The 26,341-nt window shown below is 41.7% G+C and overlaps 1 pseudogene; it reads right to left on the minus strand.

Moving 5' to 3' along the window:
• Window positions 1-2,223: 2,223 nt before the first annotated feature.
• Window positions 2,224-3,585, minus strand: LOC142442357 (heterogeneous nuclear ribonucleoprotein H2-like; annotated as a pseudogene).
• Window positions 3,586-26,341: the final 22,756 nt, after the last annotated feature.

Raw genomic sequence — 26,341 nt, forward strand, 5'->3', positions numbered from 1 at the left:
GCTTGTCTTGCTTGGTGGTCTGGTCGTCTTCATGGGAGGAGAGAGATCCTTGCGTGACCTGGGGCAGTCTCTGCCAGGCCGCATGGTCAAAGGAATCCTATGGGTGCCGCGTAAAACCTGAAGCTTCTTTGAGCTTTCATTAAATTCACTTGGATCACGAGCCCGGCTTCGGCGTGAAATCTTTTTCGTGTGGAGCCAAGAACCGAGGCTGAGATTTAGGCCGGAGAGAGAGACCTAACAGAACCACAACAAAAAGAGAGAAAAAGCTTGAGTTAGTTCAAGGACTGTTTGTTGGCCTTTAGGAGTGTTTTCCAGATGAGTCTGTTGGGGTGCCAAGCCCTGGCCCAAAGTCTATTTTTGGTATTGCTCTGCTCTCCTTGCTGTTCTGTTCCATGCCCTTAGTGTTTTGACTCAGTGTGGTGGGATCAGATCAGGTGGAATTCCCACACTGTGTCTCCAGTGTTGTCCCCTGTAGGGCTATGGGTCAGTGAGGGATGTCGTGTCTCATAGTGGGGCCAGCCATGTGGTCTTTTCTGTGGATTGGCTGCTCTAAGCAGGAATATTGTCTTCACAGCCTGTTGGGCCAGGATGTGCCTGAATTCCTATATACCAGGGATGAGGTTTGATTTTTGCATGCTCAATAAAAATTTGAATGAATGCATGCATGGAAATTATTGAGTTCATGAATGAATGCATAATATTTCGGTTTTGTCTACATTTGACTGGGCCAGGCTTTTCAATGTTTTGGCAGTTAAGACCTAGCACTCTCCATCATGTGACCTAATGAAATGTATACTCAAAAATAAATTAAAAATGCATAATTGCTTGCACAATGGGACCTTCTCTGAGGAGTCAATCAGTTGTAAGATATTTAGGGTGGGATGCAACACCCTTACTCGGGTAGCAGTCCTGATACAATCAACTGAAAGGCTGTGTGTGTGTGTGTGTGTGTGTGAGAGAGAGAGAGAGAGAGAGACCTCCTTCCACTACAAGTGGACACTGTGGAAAAGCTTGCTTGCTTTTTGTTGGGTTTAAATTCTGACTAGCTGTGGGATGACATTAAGGACATCATTTGTAAAGAAAGCAGAAGGTCATTAAGAAGACAGCAAAGAAAGGAAAGATCAAAGTGGATGTCCGCAGAGACTCTGAAACCTGCTCTTCATCATCGAGTAGCTAAGGAAGAAATGATGAAGTCAAAGAGCAGAAAAGAAAATGTCAAAGGCCGCTCAAGAAGACAAAATAAGATATTATAATGAAATGTGTATGAATTGTGACAAGAGTTGTATGAGCCTCTAATAAAATGATTTTTTAAAATGAACAAAGACCTAGAAGTTGGAAGCCCCAAAGGAAGAAGACAATTAGCATATCTTTTACTTTTTAAAACAGATATGTATTTAACAAGTTTCAATTAGTGCAATACACCTAAAAGGTAAATCCAAATATGATGAAAGATTTAAATCAAGGCCTCAGAGTTTCATACGAACACCAAGACCAAGATCCTAAAGCACTGGTATAACATCTCATTTTCCTCATTAACTTAAAAACAAAACAAAGCATACCCTTAAACTTATATGTCTTACAGGTTGTCAAATGCTTAACTTTTTAATTGCAAACACAGCTCCGATCCTTGAATTTTGTTTACAAAAAAAGACATGACTTTCAACAAGCATTCAGTGGTCAATACCATGTGGTCTAAGAGCAACATTTAATATTACTGAACTGCTTTCACCTAAATACACTTACTGCCTAAGTACATCCTGCAGCTAACTTGAGAAAACTTGAAACTTGTTAAACAGTCACTTTTTACTGAAGTGTTGTTACACTACGAGAGACCTGCCTCCCCACAACCAAATGGGCTTAAGGAGCGGTTATGTAATTGAGTAAATTAAAGAGATATCATACAAGATAACACATGCAAGGACTCACCCCCATAGTCATGACTTGAGGAGCCAGGTCTGAGCAGAGAAAGAGACCATAATGTAATCTCATGAGTTTATATTATCATGGCCTCCCAGACTCCTTAATGTATGAATGTCAAGAGTTAACTGCATACACTCTCTACCCAGTTCTGTTTCCCACATTATGTGTAAATTTATGTTTTGTGTTTAAAGCAATCCTGATTTCCACTGAGACTAAGCATGCATCACAGGCTTGCATTGCAAAACTGTTAAACCATTTTCTCTTTTTCTTAATAATAATAATACCAAGAGTCAGTGATAAGCATTATGTTCCCCATCTACCACTCGGACAGAACATGTGAGACACCTCACCCATTCTGTTCACTCCCATAGTGCACTGCTTCCATTGCTGTACTAGCTGCTGTTCACTGGCCCTTGACTGCCTATGCAATGTTCAATTGACAACCACTGGAGTGTCCCGGTAGAACTTGGTCACCTCCTCTTATGGAGAGGCATCTCCATACTACCATTCAGCTTCCAGCTGGCTGGACAACTGTAACTGGACTGGCTTGACAAGCCCATGCCTCCCATCATTTGGGAACTATGAGCATCACCACTTGGCCCCGTTGTAGAATTCCAAAAGAGTTCTACATATCTGTGTTGCACATTCACTTTGTCTTTGGCCATGCTGCCACAGCATCGTTATGAGTAACAAACAGTGTCTGCTTCATCTGTTACTCTGCCAACTGGACCAATTTCGATGCGTGCTTTCACAGGGTAGAGCAGTGAAAACAAATGATAAATGTCATTCTTAGTAGCTCTGTCAGATAGTCACCACAAGTGTGCACAGTGTCTCTCCCGTTGTGCTCTGGAAAGTCCCCATAGCTGTGATCAGACATTGTTTAAAACAGTAATCGAGGTCTCTTCCAAATCGATCTGATCCAAATCCATAGTCAGCATTGTAGCCATTATAGACACTGTGGTCTCCATCGCCTCCACCGTAAGCACCAAACCTCATCCTTTCAAAGCCAGCTCCTCTGCCAATACTGTTTTAGCGTCTGGCAGCCCAGGCCTGTCATGGGAATAGGTTGCTATATGTCCATAAAATTTCGAGGACCGTAGTGGGTTCTAACTTTAGGTTGACTGCTCTTAAAAATTTCAATATACTTGTACCCTAGTCTTTCCTCATGTTTCTTTAGAGCCTTTTCAACTGTATTCTCTGAAGCAAACTGCACAAAGACCTCCCTTATACTCCTCTCCTGGAAGACCACTGGCAGTGTGAGTCCATTTGGAATGATTTCCAACCCTGAGAAGAACTGAACAATTTCTTCCTTGATACGTCCAAAGAGGCATCCGGTAAGTCACACAAAGCCATCAAAGGCCTTGTCAGAACTATTTCAACCAATATGCTTCAACACCCAATCCATTTCAATGTCGTTGACTTGAGTATTTCAGCATATCTGTGTCCCATAGTTTCCTCTGGCGTTTTTTTTCAGGGTCAGTATGACTTGCTCTTCTGAGTCAAGTTCAACAAAAGCCCGTCTTCTCTGGTGTCGATGAAATGAGTACCCCGAGGCCCAGTTTGAATTTTGCAGAAAAATTAGAACCGCTGTATTTCATCAGCTACACCTGACCAGGGCAAGCCCTAGACCAGCACCACACATCTCTCTCTGCCTCCAGAGCCCAACAGCACCATCTCTTTTGGGTCCTGGCATCGAAATAAGATTACACTCTGGTGTTGCTCAAATGAAACTAGCATGCCTTAAATGGAAATACTAAAGAAAAGGTTCAAGCCTTGAGTTGCAATATTGAAACATTCTATGGGTAAAATATTGAATGATGCAGGAAGCATCAAAAGAAGGTGGAAAGAATACACAGAGGCCCTGTACCAAAAAAGGACTCATCAACATCCCACCACTTCAAAAGGTAGCATATGAGCAAGAACCAATGGTAGCGAAGGAAGAATTTCAAGCTACACTGAATATATTAACTAAAAACAATACAAGACTCCTGGAATTGATGGGATACAAATTGAAATGTTTCAACAAACTGAGGAAGCACTTAGCTATATCAAGAAATTTGGAAGACAATTTGACTACTTGGTCACTTGACTGGAAGAGATACTTACTTATATCCATTCCAGAGAAAGGTCACCCCTGCAGAATGCACACATTATAGAGCAATATAATTGATATCACATGCAAGTAAAATTTTGCTGAAGATCCTACAACAACGTTTGAAGCATATTGAAGTACATTGACAGGTGGCTGCCAGAGGTTCAGGCTGGATTCAGATGAGGACATGGAACAAGGGATATCATTGCTGTTGTCAGATGGATCTTGGCTGAAAGTAGAGAATATCAGAAAGATATTTACTTGTGTTTCATTGACTATGCAAAGACATTTTAGTATGTGGATCATACAAACTATGGATAGCCTTGAGAAGGATGGGAATTCCAGAACACTTAATTGTGGTCATTTGGCACAGAAGCAGTTGTTTGAACTGAACGAAGGAATATTGCCTGGTTTAAGGTCAAGAAAAGTGTGCATCCAGCGGTGCAGTAGGGATCTGGAAACACAGGGAATCTAGGACGGATGAACCCCTCAGGACCAGCAGTGAGAGTGGCAACACCAGGAGGGAAGGGGGTGCCAAAAGGGGGAAATGATCTCGGGGATCTACATGTAACCTCCTCTCTGGGGGATGGGCAACAGGAAAGTGGGTGAGGGGAGATGCCGTGCAGTGTAAGACAGGATAGAGTAATAATTTATACGTTATCAATACCATTTCTTCAGAAAAAGGAAAATGGCATATGTGTGGGCAACAAAAATTGTAATAAGTAAAAACTAGCTCTAAAACGCCCTGCTCTAGAGTTAATTCCAATTCATAGTACCCCCATAGGGCAGCATAGAACTGTCCCTGTGGTTTTTTGAGGCTATAAATCTTTATGGGGCAAAAATATTTTTTCTCTCCTGCAGAGTGGCTAGTGGGTTTGAACTGCCAATCTGTAGTCAACAGTCCAATTCATGATTCCCACCAGCACTGGGACTCCTTTGGAGGGGAAAGAAAAGGGAATGTATGAATGAAAGAGGGGGGAAAAGGGAAGGGAAAAAAGAAAAGGGAAACAGAGAAAGGAAGGATTAAAGAAAAGGAAAAGGATTAAAAAGAAAGTAAAAAAAAGAAAGAAAGAAAGGAGAAACTTGTGGGAAGGTGAGCACCTCGTATGGGTCAGCACTCTTAATTTAACAATTCACATGCTGGGGGTATTTGGGGTGAAAGCTTCAATCATACGTGAAGTTCTTCAATATTGTCTGGGTTAAAGCACCTGATTCAGAAGTAGTTAGAATCTTCTCAGATGGTGGCTGAGGTTAGAGTTCTGGTTCCTCTAGAAGTATTTTTTAGGGTGCAGAGGGCAGCTGGGGACATGGATACTGGTTATGGAAGGGGTTAATGCACATTCAAGGGTGGCCAGGGATTTGGCCCTGCTTTTTCTGTGAGTCTTATGATGGTTCACACACCTCTAGATTGAAGCTGGAGGTGTGTGTTTGTGTGTGTGTGTGTGTGTGTGTGTGTGTGTGTGTGAGTGAGTGAAAGGGCGCCTGATGACATTTAGGCAGATGGGGCTGCCTTGGTCTCTGCCATTGACTTCTAGCTGGGTGAGGGTGGGACCTGGAACAAGAGACATGGATGTCTGACCTGTGGACACTTACGGAAGCCAGGGCACTATCTTGAATGCTGTGTTGGGCTAGCCATCAATTCATCTGTTTGTTTCAATCCACATCTCTAGCCTGTCTTCGGAAGCTCAGGGTTCCAGGATTATCATCCATAAAAAAGTTATTGTCAAATAATTCACAGTTCGACACTTCAATCTTAGAGATGCGCAACCATCACCACAGTCATTCCTAGAACATTTTTCTTCTTTCTCATGCTCGTTGTTGTTAGGACCCACTTCCCTCCAACCTCTGCTGCCATGTCCCTAGGTGATTATGTATCCAATTTCTGTATCTATAGATCTATCTCTCCTGGATTTCATATACAGAAAATCACACAAGACAAATCAACAGAAAGAAACAACAATAATCACAAAATAAAATAGAGAAAATCCTCAATCAAAAAGGAGAAATTATTAAAACATTAAACAACTTTAAATGGGTGAAAAAGAAGATACATTTTTTTTCTCTTTAAAATAATTTTATTGGGCACTAGGAAAACTCTTATCACTGACTCAATCAGGGTGCAACGTAGCACCGATGAAGAATACAGCTTTCCTCCAGTTCCTAAATGCTCCCCCCCCCATGATCCGAATTCTACCTTGCAAGTCTGGATAGAGCAGAGGTTATACACTGGTGCAGATAGGAGCGGGAGGCACAGGGAATCGAGAGTGGATGATACCTTTAGGACCAGGGGTGTGAGGGGCAATACTGGTAGAGGGTGAGTGGGTTGGAAAGGAGGAACCGATTACAAGGATCTACATGTGACCTCCTCCCTGGGGGACAGACAACAGAAAAGGGGGTGAAGGGAGATGCCAGATAGGGCAAGATAATAATTTATAAATAATAAAATAATAATTACAAAATAATTTATAAATTATTTATAAACAATAATTTATAAATTAATAATTTACAAAATTTATAAATTATCAAGGGTTCATGAGGGAGGGGGTAGCAGGGAAGGAGGGGAAAAAGAGGACTTGATGCAAAGGGCTTAAGTGGAGAGCAAATGCTTTGAAAATGATTAGGGCAAAGAATGTGTGCTTTACACAATTGAAGTATGTATATGTATGGATTGTGATAAGAGTTGTATGAGTCCCTAATAAAAAAAGAAGCTATTCTAAGTTGCCAGATATGAAATGATATAATGAAAAAATTATATTTGGAAGAGTGGTTTGACAGTGGCCCTCAGGATAAATATGGTAGAAAGGTTGGTGAAACAGTTGAAAAACAATTGCATTAGTCCTGAAGCAGCTCATGGAAGTTTGGGGTGAGTGGAATAAAGGGGAGCTGAGAAAAGAATGAAGGTGGCAGACAGTTCAAAGGACAAAATGATAGGATTTAGCAACAAAAATCTTTTATCTTAAGGAAAAGTGATCCCATCAATACCTCATTCAGTCTTGGCCAAAAAACCCAAACTCACTGCCATTGAGTCAATTTTGATGCATAGCAACCCTATAGGACAGGGTAGAACTGACCTCGTGATTTTCCAAGGCAGTAACTCTTTACAGGAGTAGAAAGCTCTATCTTCCTCCCACTAAGCAGCTGTTGGTTTCAAACTACTGACCTCGTGGTGAACAGCCCACAAGTAACCACTATCCACCAGGGAGGGTTCCATAAATGTCAGTACCCCCCCAAAAATGTGTTAATATTCTCTAGTCAGTAAAGCCCAAATGCTTAAAAAGAAGAACCCAATGTCTTTGATGCTGGTTCATTTGCTTTAAAAACCCAAAGTCACCTAATATTAAAGAACTAAGTGAAAGTGAAATTAGGCTTTTTGTCACTAAAGATTTTACCCTCATATCTAGAAGTCTTTTGTTCAGACTCTGGATTAACTCCACAAGACTGACTTCTCTTGTTTCTCTAGACTTTTTAGGGATTTCAATCTGAGCAGACAGAAGTGCCACTGGTACAATGAAGAGCTCTCAACACATGGAATCGAGGACAGATAAGCCCTCTCTGGACCAATAATGAGAGTAACGAGACCATGAGGGTTGGGGAAGGTGGAAAGAGGAGAGAGATAAAGGGGGAACCAATCACAGCAATCGATGTACCCCACCCCAAGGGGGATGAACAACAGAAACATGGGCTAAGGGAGACAGGAGACAGTATAAAATATGAAAATAAAAATAATTTATAAATTATCAAGGGTTCGTGAGTCTGGGAGGGTGGGAGAGGGAGGGGGAAAAGAGGAACTGATACCAAGGGCTGAAGTAGAAAGAAAATGTTTTGGAAATAATGATGGCAACATATGTACAAATGTGCTTGATACACTGATGTATGTATTGTTAAGAGCCCACAATAAAATGATTCATTAAGATTAAAAAAAACTCTTAGAAGAAAAATAAAACTCTTATCACAACCTATACATACACCAATTGTGTCAAGCACATTTGTATATTTCTTGCCATCATTATTCTCAAAACATTTTCTTTCTACTTGATCTCTTGGTATCAGCTCCTCATTTTCCCCTCCCTCTCCACTGCCCCTCCATCATGAACCCTTGATAATTTACAAATTATTATTTTGTCATGTCTTATACTGTCCAACGTCTCCCTTCACCCACTTTTCTGTTGTCCATACTCCTGGGTGGGGGGTTATATGTAGATCCTTGTGATCCATTCCCTCTTTATCCCCCCCACCTTCCCTCCACCCTCCCAGAATCGCCACTCTCACCACTGGTACTGAGGGGAATCATCTGTCCTGATTCCCTGTGTTTCCAGTTCTTATCTGTATATCCTCTGGTCCAGCCAGATTTTTAAGGTAGAATTGGGATCATGGTAGAATTGGGAGGGGAAGAGCATTAAAGGACTAGAGGAAAGTTGTGTGTTTCATCATTGCTACACTGCACCCTGACTGGCTCGTCTCCTCCCCATGACCCTTCTGTAAGGGGATGTCCAGTTGCCTACAGATAGGCTTTGGGTCTCCACTCCCCACTCCCCCTCATTTACAATTATATGATTTTTGTTCTTTGATACTTCTTACCTGATTCCATCAACACCTCGTGATCACACAGGCTGGTGTGCTTCTTCTATGTGGGCTTTGTTGCTTCTCACCTAGATGGCCGTTTTTAATTTTGTCTTTAATTTCCATATTTACTTCCATTTTCTCTGTTTCACATACTACATTGATCAGTATTAGACCAAACAAACGGTATCAATTTCTAAACTTATTTAAGTAGTTTTTTGTTGTTGTTTGTTTGTTTCTTTTTGTTTGTTTGTTTGTTTCTATAACCATTTTATCGGGGCTCTTACAACTCTTGTTATAATCCATACATCAATTGTATTTGACATATTCATACATATATTCCATCATTCTTTTCTAGACATTGACTTTCCATTGAGCCATTGGGATCAGCTCCTCTTTTTTCCCCTCCCTCCTCCCGGTCTCCCACCCCTTGTGTCCCCTTGATTGATTGTAGATCATTAATTATTTTCAAATCTCACACCGACTGTTGTCTCCCTTCCCCTCTGGTTTCTGTTATTTTTCCCCCTGGATGGGTGTGTGATTATGTGTCATTCATTGCGATTGGTGCCCCCTTGCCGCTCCCTTTTGGTGTCTCTATTCCCCTTCCTGTTCCTGGGTTCCATGAGTCATGAGTTTTATCTCTTGCCTATACCTTTGTACATGCTCCTGTCTAGTCTAGATTGGGAAGTGACACTGGGGTCATGATAGCGGGGTGGGGGTGGGGGCGGGGATGGCTCAAGGGATCAGAGCTATAGTGCGTGATCCATTAGTGCTCTACTGAACCCTGATTGACTCACCCCCTCTCTGTGACCCCTCTGTGGGGGGATGTTCCATTGTCCATAGATGGACTTTGGGTCTCCACTCCAACTCCCCCATTCTCATCAATGTAATTTTGTTTGTTTGTTTACCTCTTGTTGTGAGTCTTCTGATGCCTGTTGCCTGGTCTTGATGACTCCTCATGTGGGATGGGCTGGTGTGCTTCTTCCATGTGGGCTTGTTGCTTCACTGTTGGATGGCTGCTTGTTTAACTTCAAGCCTTTAAGACCCCAGACACTATATATTTTAATAGCCGGCATCATCCTCTGTCTTTATCACATCTGCTTATGCACCCATTTTGTCTTCAACGATCGTGTGTGTGTGTGTGTGTGTGTGTGTGTGTGTGAACATCACAGAATGCCACTTTGTTAGAGCAAAGTGTTCTTGTATTGAGGGAAGGTATGGTCCAAGGCCCAAGGCCCGTCTGCAGCTTCAGTGTATTGCCTTATAAATATATATACATAGGCCAATACCACTATTGTTATGGATTAATGTGTTTGCATAAGTGGACACCTCTGTTAATCTCCCTGCCTTTGCTTCCTAGAGATTGCCTCTGTTTCCTTTTGCTTCCACCTGCCCTGCCATCACCTTCCCCCTTCTTCCACCTCTTAGTGCTTCTTCTCCACTAGCTTGGTGTTGCTCTATTACTCACAGGATCTCTACCCTCTCCTAGATGCTGCTTCTGTTTCCCTAGTTGTCCCCTGTCCATGACACCATCTGCTCACCACACTCTTCTCCCCAACTGTGTCTTCTCTTTCTACCTTCCGGGGCACCATTGGTCCCATTGCCTTCTCCCTTCTCCTGGGGCTTCCCTCCCATGATCCAACCCATAATTAAGCAAACCATCTATGTTCTAGTCCAAACAATAAGAAAACATATGGTTGAACAAAGAAAGGGAAAAAGAAAAAGATGAGAGAAAAAAAATACAGAGAGAAAAAACCCCAACATAAGCCCTACATAGGTCCACGTCTGTTTGCTGGTCCCTATGAGACCCTCACCCCTGGTCCTAAGGGAGCTGCCTGTCCTAGCCCGAAGTCCATTCTTGTGGCTCCTTAGGGGCTTTGTGGCTCAGCTTTACTCTAACTGCTGATCTGTTATGCTCCATTCCCACACTGTCTCCCCACCCTGGGTCCCCATTATTGTCCCCTGTCTTTGTATGCTCCAGTTAGGGGACAACTTGTCTTGAGTTATTGGTTGTCTCACAGTCCTCTTTGTAGATGGCAACTTGTTTATCTTCAAGCCTTTAAGAACCCAGACGCTATATATTTTGATAGCCAGGCACCATCAGCTTTCTTTACCACATTTGCTTCTGCAACTACTTTGTCTTCAGCGATCGTGTGGGGAAGGTGAGCATCATGGAATGCCAGTTTAACAGAACAAAATGTTCTTGCACCGAGGGAATACTTTAGTGGGGACCTAATGTCCATCTGCTACTTTAATACTAAACCTATAAATATGTGCAGATAGATCTATTTTTCCATCATCATATATAAATAATTTACAAATGTACATGCTTGTATTTAGACCTCTATAAATGCCCTTTGCCTCCTAGTTCTTTCCTGTATTTCATTTTACTTAAGGAGATACATTTTTTTCTTTTGGTAAATAGCAAATACTTTAATCTCAATTGGGATTAACAGGAAAGTCTCTTCTTTATCCCAACCCACGGAACAGAAACAAAGATAGTCACTTCTTGCCAGATCTCCGGCCCCAGGGCTGACATTCCTGCTTGTAGTGAGGCCTCAGACAGCACGATGGACAGGCTAATCAGAGCAGAGCAGTCACTGAGATCCACGTCCCCTAAGGCATGGGCACACTCCATCCTTGGTCACTTACTAACATGTTGCCCATCCAAAGGGAATGCGATTTGGGGTTCACATCAGCCTACTTCGCCTACGCCAACGTGGTCAATTTTTTCATTAGTACCTCGTTCCTCTTAAAACACTCAGGACACAGCATATTAGCTTCTACGTGCAGGGGTGGGAAAATGTAAGCAGGTAAGAGGAAGAGAGAGATCATCCTGGGTGTGCTCGGTACCCAGGTTCGACCATCATGGAACTGCAGGTAGATCCAGCCCTCTGTCTCTGCAGGGAGGGTGGGCCACACACCATCTGCTGCCAAAGCCTGGTGGCAAAAAAGCCTCCACAGCAGAGGGAAGATGACGTGAGGTCACAGCCTTAGGTTGAAGTGCTTTTGAGGAAATCCTTGCCCAGGACGCCAGCGTGGCCTCCAGAGCTGGAGAGTCCACTTCAGCAACGTTGGTGACTTCGGTCTCTGGAATGCCTGTCGCCTTGTTCTCAAGACTTGGTTGCTTGATCTGCGTTTCCTCCATATTGACTGTATCTTGGCTGCCGGTGGTGTGTCAAGAATGTCCTGTTTTGGGTGAGGGTAAATGAACTGCTGGAGCCGTAGATAAACTTCCACTTTCTGCCCATCGGTGCTCAACTTGGCTTGCTGGAAACTTTTCCACAAAGTGTCCCTATGTACCTCAGTAACTGGAGGCAAACCATCCGGCAGAGCAAGGTCTGTATTTGTGCTACTTTTTCGGCGCACTTTGGCTTGTTCGCTTGTTTGAGGAAGATGAACTTTATTTCTTTTTTTTTTTTTTATGAGTGAGTGAGAGAGAGACTGAGAGAGTGAGTGGGTGAGTGGGTGAGTGAGTGAGTGTGTGAGTGAGTGAGTGAGTGAGTGAGAGTGTGAGAGAGAGTGAGACTGAGTGAATGTGAGAGAGAGTGAGACAGTGAGTAAGTGAGAGAGAGTGAGTGAGTGAGTGAGTGAGAGAGAGACTGAGAGAGTGAGTGAACTTTATTTCTTTTTCTAAGCTTCTTCGCTTTGACTTCTGGTGGTAGAAGAACACTGTGTTCACTTGGTTGCTCTCCGTTAGCTTCCTCTTTAACTGGAACCAGTGTGATGATGAAACTCTTCTCGTCCAATTTGCTTTCAAAATAATTCTTTTCCATGTCGAGGTAAGTCGAGAACTCCAATCCCACAGACGTGCAGTGGAGTGCCGAGTCAGCCATGCTGAGGGCGTCTCAAGGAGATACATTTTAACCTACTAATTATATCTGCCAGAATTGACTTTAAAGTGCTCTGTATAACAAGGTGGATCCCAGGAATATAATCTTAGACCAGTTTTTCGTGTCTTTGTTTTAGAGGATATGTGTAGTGTATCTGCCCCATTCACCATTTTGTTGCATGTTCTGAACTTTTTTCCTTAGTAAAAATATTAATGTAAAGCAAAATTCAGTACAGTTGCCTTTATATCATTTAAATTATAGAACATGAGTGTTATGAAATAGGAAGCCTTGGTGGTGTAGAGAATTACGACTTGAGCTTCTAACCACCAGGTTAATAGTTCAAAACCATCAAGTGCTTCTTGGGAAAAAGATGAGGCTATCTGCTTCTATTAAGAATTAGTCTGATAAACCCAAGGGGGCAGTTCCACTCTGTCCTGTAAGGTCGCTATTAGTCAGAATTGACCTGATGGCATTGAATTTGAGGGGTTTTTGGGGTGTGTGTGTGTGTGTGTCACCTGTGAAGTCTTCAGCTGTTAATAGCAAGGTTTGTGGTTTGAGCCCATCCAGGAGCTCTGTGACAGAAAAGATAAACAATCTGCTCCCATAAAGATTAAACCATCCAAATATATTGCTATTGAGTTGATTCTGATTCTTAGCCACCCCATAGGACAGAGTATAACTATCCTACAGGATTTCCAAGGCTATAATTTTTATAGAAAGTATGGCCTTATGAGTTATGAATTGGACTGCTAACCACAAAGTCAGAAGTTCAAATCCATCAGCCACTCCTCAAGAGAAAGATGAAGCTGTCCACTTCTGTAAAGATTTACAGTCTGGGAAACCCTAGAGAGGCTTGATTTGGGTAGGAATTGCCTTCATGACACAGGATTTGTTTTTCTGTTTGGTTGGCATAGTATTTTACAGGAGCACCCTCCTCACTCATACTATCTGTCAGAATTCAGGGTGAGTCCACAGTGTGCCACTTCTCCCTAACATCACGGCTATTTGATCACATTATGCTAATTCATGTCTTTAGAAAGTTTTCACCTTTCATCTCCCTGGGGAACCAATGCCAATGGAAAGTCCTTCTACAGTCATTAGACAGTTCTCTTTTCTTTGCCAGTTTATTTTGGCAACCATTTCAAACAGCTGCAGCTACCTTCAAATGGTCTAATTACCACCTGAATCACAATGACTCTCACTCAGAAGAGGACCAACCAACATTCCCTACTGAGACCTACTGCGAACATTCTACTGATGAGGGACGGATTCACCCACCACTTTGCTGCATTTAAATCCACTCTTGTGGTTTCAAGGTTCTTAATCAGTGCTCATAATTTTTCTCTTTTAGGATCTGGTACCTTCTTTTGGCTGTGTCTTCACCACCTTGCTTTTTGATTTACTGAAGTAAACTCCTATAAAGTAGTCTCTGTAGGTTCGCTTTTGTTATCCCTCTTCCTATTCACTCTTCCAATCACTGGATTTAGGTCATTTCTCCAAAGCCATAACAGACCATTTTTATTCCCCTCCTTTTTCTCTATCCCCCGTCTTCCTCCAGGTTGGGCACAAGCTGTGGTCTATGCTTCCATACCTTTCACCTGTGTGTTTTTTCCAATGTAGCAACACAACAATAAGCAAAGGGTCTCTGGATTCAGGACTTTTGCTTTATCCATTACAGTAACTAATATTTTATTGTGCTTTATGTGAATATCTACACATTATATTCTCATTTGATAATTTCTTTACACAAGTATCAAGAACTGCTACCTTCGGTACGGATTACAGCTCAGTGCAAAGAAAATAAAAACCTTCATAATTGAACCTACAGGCCAGGGCTCCTTAAGCTTTACGCACTCACAATCCTTGTCACACGAGAAGTCGGCAGCATTGACAAGTGCTGCCAGAAGCACCTTGCATTCACGATGTGTTTGATTTTTAATTGATTTTTTATTGTCGCAGCTTCAGAAACCGTTTAGGGCTGCCCGATTTGCTGAAACCCTCACGTTCAGGTACGTGTCCCTATATGGTCCGCAACCCACAGTTTAAGAAACTTGATATAATGTGAAAAAAATTGGAAGTTGTCAAGCTTTCCTTTTGCTTGGGTTCAGTCAATGCTTTGGAAGCAGCGGTCAAGGTGTCACGCAATGTATTGGATGGGGAGAATCTGCTGCACAAAATCCCCTGCAAGTGTTGGAGAGCATGGCTTTCCCGTTGAGGACTCAGGTGCTCCTGGGCCAAGCCATGGTAGCTTCAAGTGCCCTATAAGCACGTGAAAGTTGGATAATGAATAAGGAAGTTTAAAGACGAATGGAAGCATTTGATGCTGGTGAAGAATGCGGAAGATACCCTGGGCTATGGGGTGGGGGGGGTAGGAACAAACAGGTCTGTTTTGGAGAATGCTCCTTGGAAGTGAGAATGGCAGTACTTTTTGTCTCGGGCACATTGGACTTGTTATCAGGAGCGAGTAGTCCCTGGAGAAGGACACCATGCTTGGTCAAGTGGAGGGTTAGTTAGAAAGAGGACGACTGTCTAGGAGATGGATTGGACTAGTGGCTGCCACAGTAGGGTCATTCCTAACAACAACTGTGAGCACTCAGGAAGCTGGTTTGCAGAATGGGTGCCCTTCAGCCCCTGAGTCTTTCATTCATCCTTGACACTTAACAGCTGAATGGAATTTGGGGTAGGGGAGGAGGAGGTCCAAATAAGATGCTATTGATTTTGCAGTAAATGGTGTGAGGGGTATATCTGACCTCATCTGGCCTCCCTAATTGAGGCAGCTGTCAGATATACCTCCATACCCCATCTTTCTTTTTTCTTTTTTTTAATAAGTCATTTTATTGTTGGCTCTTACAGCTCTTATCACAATCCATACATCAATTATATCAAACACAATTGTACATATGTTGCCATCATCTTTTTTTAAAAAAAACAATTTATTAGGGGCTCATACAACTCTTATCACTGTCCATACATATACATACATCAATTGTATAAAGCACATCCATACATTCCCTGCCCCAATCATTCTCAAAGCATTTGCTCTCCACTTAAGCCCTTTGCATCAGGTCCTCTTTTTTTTTTCCCCTCCCTTCCCGCTCCCCCCTCCCTCATGTGCCCTTGGTAATTTATACATCGTTATTTTGTCATATCTTGCTCTATCCGGAGTCTGCCATCATCATTTTTAAAACATTTTCTTTCTACTTTAGCCCTTGGTGTCAGCTCCGCTTTTCTCCCTCCCTCCCCAGCCTCCCACCCTCATGATCCTGTGATAAAAGATAAATTATTAGTATTTTCATATCTTACACCATCTACTGTCTCCCTTCACCCAAGTTTCTGTTGTCCGTCCCCCTGGGGGTGATGGGGGAGGATTTATATGTCAATCATAGCAACCAGTTCCCCATTTCTCTCCTTTCTCCCCCCACTTTTCCCACCATCATTACTGCTCTTGAGGGGTTCCTTTGTCCTGGATTCTGTGTGTGGAGACCTCTTATCTGCACCAGAGTACATACTCTGGTCGAGTTGGATTCGTAAGATAGAACTGGGGTTATGATAGTGGGGGGAGGGGAAGCATTAAAAAACTAGAGGAAAGTTGTATGTTTCATCGGTGCTATACTGCACCCTGACTGGCTCATCTCTTCCTTGTGAACCTTCCATAAGGGGAAGTCCAATTTTCTACAGATGGGCCTTGAGTCTCCACTCTGTACTCCCCCCCCATTCACACTGATATGATTTGTTCTGGGTCTTTGATGTCTGAAGCCTGATCCCATCGACATTTCATGATCACACAGGCTGGTGTGCTTCTTCCATGTGGACTTTGTTGCTTCTCAGCTAGATGGCCACTTGTTTGTCTTCAAGCCTTTAAGACCCCAGGCACTATATCCTTTAATTGTCGGCCACCATCTTTTTCACAATCAGCTCTAAGGCTCCCTTCCCCCTCTTGTATCTACTGATTGCTCCCCAATTCCCTTCCCCCTCCCCCTCTCCCACTACTTTCCCAATAAGCCATTGCATCAGTTATTGCCTTGGAGTCCACTCCTCTTGTGCTTCCTTAACTGGGAGACCTAACGGGAAAAAACGAAAACCAAAAACAAAATGATAAAGAAGAAAACAATAAATAACAATAATATAAGGATAAAAATAAAGAGTAAGAAAGAAAAAAAACACCAACAATATTTAAAAAGCCAGAGAAGAAATTTCTTTCTTAGAACAATCAAGAAATATTTGAGTATAGAGCAAATTCAAGTTGAGTCAAGAGAGAGGGCACCTTACCGAGTATCATATTTTACCATGGTTTGGTTCACCACAAGCAAGTTTACAGTCATCTCTGTCTGATAGTACAGCTGTTTGAGTCACTCACATGTGACTGGGGGATCTGGCCAAGAGGTCAAATCCAACCAGACACTCTACAGAAGGATTTTGGGTTCCCACCTCTATAGCCTTCTACAAATTGGATGTTCACAATTTAAGCTCTGATATTTTCCCCCTCATCATATTTGCATTTTGTTATTGACATTTTTCGATCACGTAGGCTGGTATGCTTCTTTGTGGACTTAGTTGATGCCTAACTTAGATGTCTGCTTCTTTGAATACAAGCCTTTAAGACACCATATACTATTTCAATTGATAGCTGGACATCTGCTTTCTTCACCACACTTGCTGTAGTGCCTTTATCTTCAGTGATTTCTTCTTGAAGGCTGGTATCAAGCAGGGCCATGTTATAAGAACTAACTGTTCTTCTATTGGGGCTACTATTATGTGGGAACCCACAATCCATCTGCTTGTCCCTGGGTTAGGAATGACTCTGGTTTACTTTGATGGTCATATTATGACAAAAGCAATAACCAAACCAGAATCAATAAGATCAACCACCACAACAAAAGAGATAAAAACAAACAAAATTGTTTAAAAAAATCAAAAGAAATATAAAAGAAAAAAACATTGCCAATCTTCCCCTTATGGTATAAGGAATTTGCATTGATAACATTAGTACGAGTTATCCAAAGACACAGAATTCAAGATACTATTGATATTAGGAGTTTATGGGATTATAGTCCAACATCAAACTGCAATCCATGAATTGTTGCTTTGTACAGATTTATTTCTTAATTGATTGAACTCTGTTTATATTGAGAATGGGGATTGGGGCTAGGAGAAAACTTCCTGCATCATCTCTTACAAGGGCAAACCCTTGCCTCTCAGAGCAAAACCTGCCACATTATGGAAGGGGACCATTGAAGCACCAAACATATGGTGGTTCTGGTTCTCCTTTCATTGGACATCAGGGTGCCACCCCAGGTCCAACAACTGCCATTTCCACAGTCTTGGAGTGGCCACCCCTTGCTTCCTCCCCCCTCAAGGTATTTCAGTCCTAAGTCCAAGGACATAAGTAGTTTTGAAGTGTGGCCCCGCTCATTCTGTCAAGCTTCCACCCTGATTTCTTCTGGTGTGGCCCTTGGGGAATGCCACTTTCCCTGTAAGTCCAGATTCAAAGGTCATCATAGTGTCCATTCCATTGGGGGTGTGGTAGTTACATAATCTAATGTCAATTCGAGGATTAAAAGTATAGGGGTGGAGTCTAGGTTGTTAATCAGGATATAGCCAATGAAGCCTCTGTGTGGGCATGGCTTTCCCCTAAGGATTCTGGGAATTCCTGGATTTCCTACTTGGAAGCAGGAGAGACTCTCTCTCTCTCTCTCTCGCTTTCTCACTCTCTCTCTCTCTCTCTGTGTGTGTGTGTGTGTGTTGACTCCCTTAGAGACTCTACTGACAAGGCTAACTCCCCTGCGAGACATCCCTGAGGAGAAGCTACATGGACCTATCCTGATGCAGCCCTGGGTGCTGGAGAAGCCACATGGAGATCCCTGTCAGTGCTGAGATGCTTACACCACCACGGATCCAAAGACTTTCCACCCACTGGCCTATGATCATCCTGCATTTGGCATCATTGCATGTGTTTTGTTAATCTGAAGACAACTTTATAGATTGGTATCAGACATATGGGCTAATATCGGACTTATGGGCTTAGACTGGACTGGGTTAGTTGGGATGCTTTCTTAATGTACAATTATCCTTTATATAAAACTCTCTCATATGCATATGTGTGTTTATGAATTTGTTTCTCTAGCCTGCCCAGACTAACACACTGGGGTTAACCGAGGGTTGGGTAGAAACATATTCGAGGTGTTTACCCAGGACCACAGAACAGGTTTTATTCTCCCCTGAGATTCCCTATGATAATTGATCAGCATCCCTTCCCAATGTGAGGTTGCTCCTCCCGATTTACCCACCATACCTACCAACAGAAGCACCAGTGCATTCTCTGAAACATAGATGCTTCTGTCCCCGAGTCTCAACCTGACTTTATTCATGAATTTTTATAAATTAGTAACCGCAAGAATGATTTCTTTTTGAAGAGTAGTACAAGGCTGGCTCCTATGAGGTAGAAGTTAAAGATGTCCCAAATGCTCAACTTTTTCAAAACATTAGAGCACACCATCATCTTTAATATCAACCATTACTCCTCCCTCAGATTTCTTCCCCTCATGGAGCGGGGACTTGCAACTTGCTGCAATGTCTCCCTCTACTCATACCAGTGCAGACATCTGTCTGAAGGTTTCTCTTGATTCACGCTAAATTGGGGTGACCCACAGAGGCTGTGGGAACAGGTGAATCAGGCCAAGTGATAAGCTGCTGGCTGAAGTCCCCAAACTGGAGGTCAGGCAGAAGCAAACCAGACACAGGATCTGTAACAAGAGAGTGAACTTTTAAGATTGGTCAGTGTATGTCTAGATGGCTACCCAAGTCCTGGGCCAGAGTTTTCGTAGGGTGGTAAGTGGCAACTGATTAGTCTTCAACAGTGACTGGACAATTCAGCACTAGTCATCTGTGCATACTCATTTGGGAAGGGAGGTGGGTCACAAAGTTGGTGTACATTTTGGGGCCTTGGCTAGAGGTGTTGTTTTTCCACTTTGATGTCAAAAGCTCATTTAAAGGACCCAGTGGCCATTTCTATGCATCTTAGGTGCATCAGGTTTAGTCTCAGCCAGTTTTCTCAATTAAGTAGGGACCTGGCACTTTGCATATTAATGGAACACCTTAAAACCAGAAGTCAGCCCCTGTCTTACAAAAGATATCACCGATGATGGCTAATCCATAGACCAAAGAAACAAAAGGTGGTGACCGGAGTCACACCCTCTAGGAAGGTTAGGACTCAAAATATAGCCCTGTCTCATTAGTATAGCAGATAGATAACTTCAAAATGAAACTATAACCACAGATATGGAAGCTAGAATTTGCATAACTGAGTGGTTACAAGGACAATATTGAGTGGTCAATGATGCTGCAGTAATACTTTCTTTAGAAAATCAAATTGGCTTGTTGAAAATGTTTAGACATTTTGTCTAAAACCCTTCTTGGGATTAATTTTATTATTTTCTTTGTATACCACTGAAACAGCCAGTGTTCCTGCAAGTACACTATTCTTGTTAGAAACTGGCCAGATCTTTCTCTTTTGAAAAAGGACAGAAGTAAACTGACTGTACTCACTGTGTCTTTTGCCATGTGCAGACAGTTTTTCCTACTGCTCCCCTGAGAGCCTTTGCAATCAGTTTCATAGAGCCCGAAGCAGAATGGTTCGTCTTCAACAAAAGAGGACTGTCTCTGTTCTAGGTGGAAAAGGACACTGCCAGGTATTTTTGAGCTCAGGCTCCTGATACGATCTCTTAAACAACTTTGAGACCATTCAATTAGACTGAGTCAGGATTTCCAGAATTCTAGTCCAGAAGCAGATGAGTTCATGAGTCTACTAACGAAACCCAAGATGAGGAGCTCAAGGATTAATTATATAGAAGTGGATGCAATGATGAAAAATGGTTTTACATTATTTGGAATATCACTGATGTTTGAATGTTTTATTTTGTAGATACTTAAGGAACCCTTTCTCTAGTCTGTTAGCCTATAACTTTAACATTAAAGTCTACTTCTAAAACAGAAATGAAACACAACTAAATAAAAATGAAACATGTGCAAATAAATTAGGAAATTATTGCTTATTATTCTTATTTTCATGGCAATATAGTTGTTTGCACAGGTTCAATGAGAATCTGTTCTCTTGTTACCAGGAGAACTTTATATTTGAAAACACAGGCTGTACAATCAGTGTGCCTAGAACATATATTTGAGAAAGGTGGACATTAAAGTTCCTGGTCAAATATGATGGAGATTTAGCCTTGGATTCTTAGTTTCGAGACTTTTAAAAGTACAACCTGAGATTCCTCATGAAAACTCCCAGTAAAGCAAATTTAATTTAAGGAAGCCTTAATGGTAATGTGCTATTATTTTTGCACATATGTAAACAATCAGACCAAATTTAATGCAATAACTTTCATTTTTTAAAACAAATTTTATTTCGTGATTACGACTAATATTTGAATTTAATTTTGGTCAAAAGGTGGGTGCCCAAAGAGAGAAATTTCGTATTTCAAATAAAAATAAAGTTTCACGGATAGCGAACCCTAGGTCATGACTCCTTGGGGGGGTCAAACGACCCTTCACTGTGGTTGCCTAAGACCATCGGAAAATACTTATTTCCGATGGTCTTAGGAACCGAGCCACCACTCCTGTATCCGTCTCCAGGAGGGTCTGCCCACATGCAGATATGCTGATCTGGTGAGAAAGACGTGATCTCAACCTTCCCACTGATGTCTGCTTTTTACACACACTGTCGCAAAATGTCGCAATGTAGTTTACTGTTGTTATAATAAGACTTTTACCTATGCTACATCATGCTTTAAGAGAAAATTTCATTTATTTGTCATTAGAATTAAGTATTTCACAATACATAATTATATATTGGTTTTGTGATTAATTACTATGCTTTAATTATGTTCAATTTGTAACCATGAAAACACATCTTGCATATCAGATATTTACATTCCACTTCATAACAGTAGCAAAATTAAAGTTATGACGTAGCAACAAAAATAATTTTATGGTTGGGGGTCACCACAACATGAGGAACTGTGATTGACTGTGGCATTAGGAAGGTTGAAAGTCACTGCCTTAGTAGATATTTGATCTTTTAGGTGAGTCACTGGGTAGTGCAAAGGGCTAATGATTGTACTTGACTCCTAAGTGAAAGGTCAGTGGTTCATTTTCACCCAAAGGCACAATGGAAAAAAGACCCAACAATTTGATTCCGGAAAAAAAGATGCCATTGAAAACCCTATGGAACATGGCTCTTCTCTGTCACCAGGTCATCATCAGTGAGACGCCACTCCCCGGCAACTGGATTGCCTTTGAGTTATTTTACATACCTGCATGTAAATTAAAGGTAACTATATTGCTTTCACTCTCAGAAAAAAACGGAAAATCAGTTTTGGTTCCTACTTGTAAATTGAACTAGACTATCTTGCCCAAATTGCCAACCATTATCAAGTTTTCAATTTCCCCAGGGTTGTTTTTGTTTTGTTTTGTTATTGCTGTTAAAATAGAAATCATACTCTGCCGATGACATGAATAGATTTTCAAGCAGGCTACACTTCTGGCTGGAGAGTCCATGTGTTCCGAAGAGTCCTATGCTCATGCTATCAGCATTACCATGGGAACAAGGCCCAAAGAGGGTTTTCATCATAACTATTTACCCTGTGACCTATCTTCTAGAGTTTCTCATCCCCAACTGACTACATTCTTTCAAAGGGCACACTACCAGAAGGAAAACAGTCCTTACTAATACGCTAGGATATTGTTTGACGCCTGGTGATATGGTTAGGTAAAAGTTGGATTATTAACCACAAGGTCAATGGGTCAAACCCACTAGCAGCTCTTTAAGAGGAACTTGAGGCTATTTGTTCTCATAAAGATTTCAGTCTTCAAAAATCCATAAAGGGTTGCTAAGAGTTGGCTATCAACTTGATGGCAGTAAGTCTGTTTGTTTTTAACTTTAAAAGTGACTTTGACGAAAACAAACCAAAAAAGTGACTTTGAGAACTCCAGTTTGTACAAGTCCCAACAGTCAAAAACTTGGCTCAGTGCAATGACCTGATGTGCCCCTACCACCTTTGTGGAAACCAGAAATCTAGATTTCATGAGGATTAAGAGCTTTCGATCAATCACACTCCTTCAAATGAATGTTTCCCAATTTTCTACCTCCCGCCCAATGAGTCAACCCTGAAAATTAAAACCCACTAGAGCTTAGGTTGCCCTTAGAATATGAAATGACTCCACAAGCTAACTCATGAAAAATTATAAAGGCTTTGGTAATGCAGAATTCATAGACTGGATATATTCCTGGATAATTGGTTGTGTGGCCTATGGACAAGCCCAACTAAATGTTCTGGTCACTGATGCCCATCCTTGTCCAAGTGACAACTCGTGATCCCGGGCTAAACGAGAGCACGGATTTCCTCACTTTAGAATTTCAGGGAGCTCAACCAGCGCTGTGGCATAACCAGAAGATTGTCTTCGACTACTCTTTCAAAGCCAGGGGACTGGTCTCCTTTGGGGTTCCACTTCTGGCTATTCCATGTAATCTTTTAAAAATCAGCATTGCTGTTTATTGTAGACAGCTACCTTTGAAGATGTTTGCTCTTTATGACCCTAAAATAACTTGACGTTGTCCCAGCCACATTGTCCAGTAAATTCTGGACTGCTAACAGCAAGGCTCAAGTTGGGGTATCTGCTTAAGTCAGGTTTATAGACACTTGGGCTTTTTGGGTTTTAGCTCATTTTAACAGGTAGCAGAGCTGCTACGACAGGAATGTACCCACAATAATCCTTCAGAGAGTCTCTCTGAGAACCCAGCGCATCCCGCTCAGGAGGGTTAGGACCCGCTTCCAGTTGTTTAGTGAGGAGTTAATCTTGAGCAAAAGGGTATCGACAACGCTGAACTTGATCTGAGCTTTGTGTTAGAACAGCAGGGACAGTTAAAGATACCCTCTTACTCCTTTGTATTCAAGAAATGGCTAGCCATCAAGAACTACCCTGTTCTCTTTAATGAAATCGCCTGACGAAAGCTATCTCCTTGATTGTCTAATCCATTTTGTCTTTCACATTGAAGTTGATTGTATGGATCTGAGTTAAACATTGGGGGATAGATGAGGTGTGGCTTTAAAGAGTAGTGCATTTATACCTCTGCTGAACCAGGATGGCAAACACTAGTTTAAAAAATGAAACATTACTTAACATTCATTAAATGCTGTTGGATTATAAAACTTGTCCCAGTTTATGAAGGGTCATATAATTCCAATATTGATTACTTTCTAAAATAATCCTGACCCTGCACAACCTAAATGCTGCATAACTGACCTGAGATTCTTTAAAAAAAAGAAAATTAAAAAAAAAAGAAAATTATAGTAAAAAGTACTAAAGAACACATTTGAACTGAGTGCCAGTGTGTCTGTACCAATTTTGTTCTGTGTTGGGTGGGTGCCTGGAGTACCCCTTGTTGTTGTCATGTGCCATCCACTCGATTCTGCTCATGGGGCCCTATCTGTAGCTGAAGGAAACCCTGCCAGGTCCCGGGCTCGCCTGGGCTCGCTGCACAAGCTTTGCAGTCCATGGTTGCAGCCACTGTGTCGTTCCATTTCTGTTAGAATCTGTGATCAAGTGGAGTTCACGCATTTTGAAGTGTCAAGATGAAATTCCATTGAAAGTCTGCTTTGACATGGAAACCTCGGGATGGACTACCAATCGAAGGCACATAAGATGAAAAACATTTTCTTACCTTTGAGAGTTGCCACAGAGTTTTTGTTTCATCATTGTTATCAAGAAACTCATTCCTGACACTCGCTTTTGGATTTCTGAACCTGTGGCCAGAAGACCTGGCATGTTTTAAACGATATACTAGCCATCTGCTGTGAATCAGGGTTAGATGCAGGTGCCCAGTCTGACACGCTCAGGACTGACTCTGCTCCGTGTCTGATTCCTGCAAGAAAACAACTCTAACCCCTTTGAGTCAATGTCCCCCAAGCACAAAAGGAGACTGAGAGTCAGGAGGGTCAGAAGCAGCAGAATCCCAGGGAGGAGGGTGAGTTCCGTGTTCCGCAGACCGTGTAGCAGCTGGGGAAGGGAAGTCCGGGAATCTGGAAAACCTCAAATGCTTCCTGACAGGCACGACTGCCATTGTCTTACACAAGACTGAGGAGATTGGAAAAGCGGAGGCAGTTTGGAGATTAGAGGCTGGTGAGGAGGCAGCCAGGAAGCCGTCCAGAACCCAAGCTCTCCAGAAACCAAAGTAGATCTTTCAATTTCAGTGAAACTATGCAATGGTTTGAAGACAAATGGAAGGTAAGAATTTTTCTTTTAGAAAAAAAGAAAAAGATTGACAGTCTTCAAAATCCTGTGTAGGGTCATTTTGAGTCTGAATTGACTTGATGGCAGTGAGTTGGGTTTTATTTTGCTTTTCTTGGTCTTCTCATGACCCACAGTTATTCGTACTTTATTAGGATAGACCCTAGTTCTTCTACTGTCTTTGAAATGAGACTAATTCAAATGGAGGTAGTTAATAAATGTAAAATATGCACTTGGTTTCAAAGGCAGTGTGAAAGCAAAAGTGGCTAAAACAGCTCTTTCATAACTTTATATGTTTATGTGTTGAAATAAGAATGTTATAGAAATAGCAGGTAAAATGAATATATGAAACTAAATCCACATTTTAATTTCTGATTTTTCAATTGTTGCTACTAGAAAAAAAATGATACATGTACTTTGCATTGGTGAAAAATTTTTTTAATGTACATGTACTTGAACAAGGACTGGGATTCAAGTTTATGGAAGAATCCTTCTTGTTGCTTGGATAGAGTGAAGCCAATGGACTCAAATATGAGAAAAACCCAACCATGTTGTCAACAGATGTAAATGGATCAATACAACTTATTGTGTTAAGAGGTGTCTAAAGAATATCCCAAGAAGTAGTGTTGAGGGGTTGCAGCAGAAGGAGTCAGCCAGGAGTGAAAAAATAAGAGGGGGCTTTAACCCTCTGAAGGACTTTTCGCCTATTGCTTGTGTATTAGGATTTTCCCTTTCCACCTAAGATTAGAATTAGCCTGGACTGGCTAGCCTCTGAACTTTGGGTATTAAGTAATTCTGACCACATTTTTTTCAGAGAAGGCTTAAATTTAAAATATGTTTTTTAGTTTATAGAGGTGAGTGAAGCCCTTCGAAAAGAATATGTGTACCAAGTGATTTTTCAAATTAGAAAATTCACATCAAGCTTTTCACTTGATTTTGACATTTAAGGTCTTATAGGGCATAGGAGAGATTTTCTACTTTAAAAGAGATTTTTCTTGGATATCTTATTTTCTTTTTCTCATTGCCACTGAGTCCATGCTGACTCATAGAGAGACCCATCGGACAGGGTAGAACTGTCCCTGTGAGTTTCTGAGACTGTCACTCATTACCAGAGTCAGAAGTCTGGTCTTTCTTCCACAGAGCACTGATGGTTTCAACCCTTTGGTTGGCAGCCTACCTAATACCTACTATGCCACAGGGTTCCTCGGATATCTTAAAGGTCCCAAATATATCTGGGCATATCAGTGATAAGAACCATGGTGACGCTGGGGTTAAAGCAGTGATTTGAAGCCACCAGCCATTCTGCAGGAGCAAGATGTGGCAGTCCGCTTCCATAAAGATTCCGAGCTTTGGAAGCCCAACAGGTCAGATCAACTGGGTCCTCTGGATTTGATATGAGTAGGAATCACTTCTATGGCAGTGGATTGTGTGTGTTACATGTGATAATCCTGTTACAGAGAATCTCAAAATTGGTTTAGTGGGATAAAAAAACTAGCAAACTTCAGAGTTAGTTTTCATGAATTAGAAGGAACATTTTTTGTTCTTTGAATTGTCTAAATTCACAAAGTAATTCTTAAACTAGAGAAATTGTCAACAAAAAGGCATCTCTCTGAAAAGTGTAATTAGTCTGCTATGTTACATTTATCCA

Source organism: Tenrec ecaudatus, chromosome 3 (genome assembly GCF_050624435.1).
Source record: "Tenrec ecaudatus isolate mTenEca1 chromosome 3, mTenEca1.hap1, whole genome shotgun sequence".
In the NCBI taxonomy this organism is placed as follows: Eukaryota; Metazoa; Chordata; class Mammalia; order Afrosoricida; family Tenrecidae; genus Tenrec; species Tenrec ecaudatus.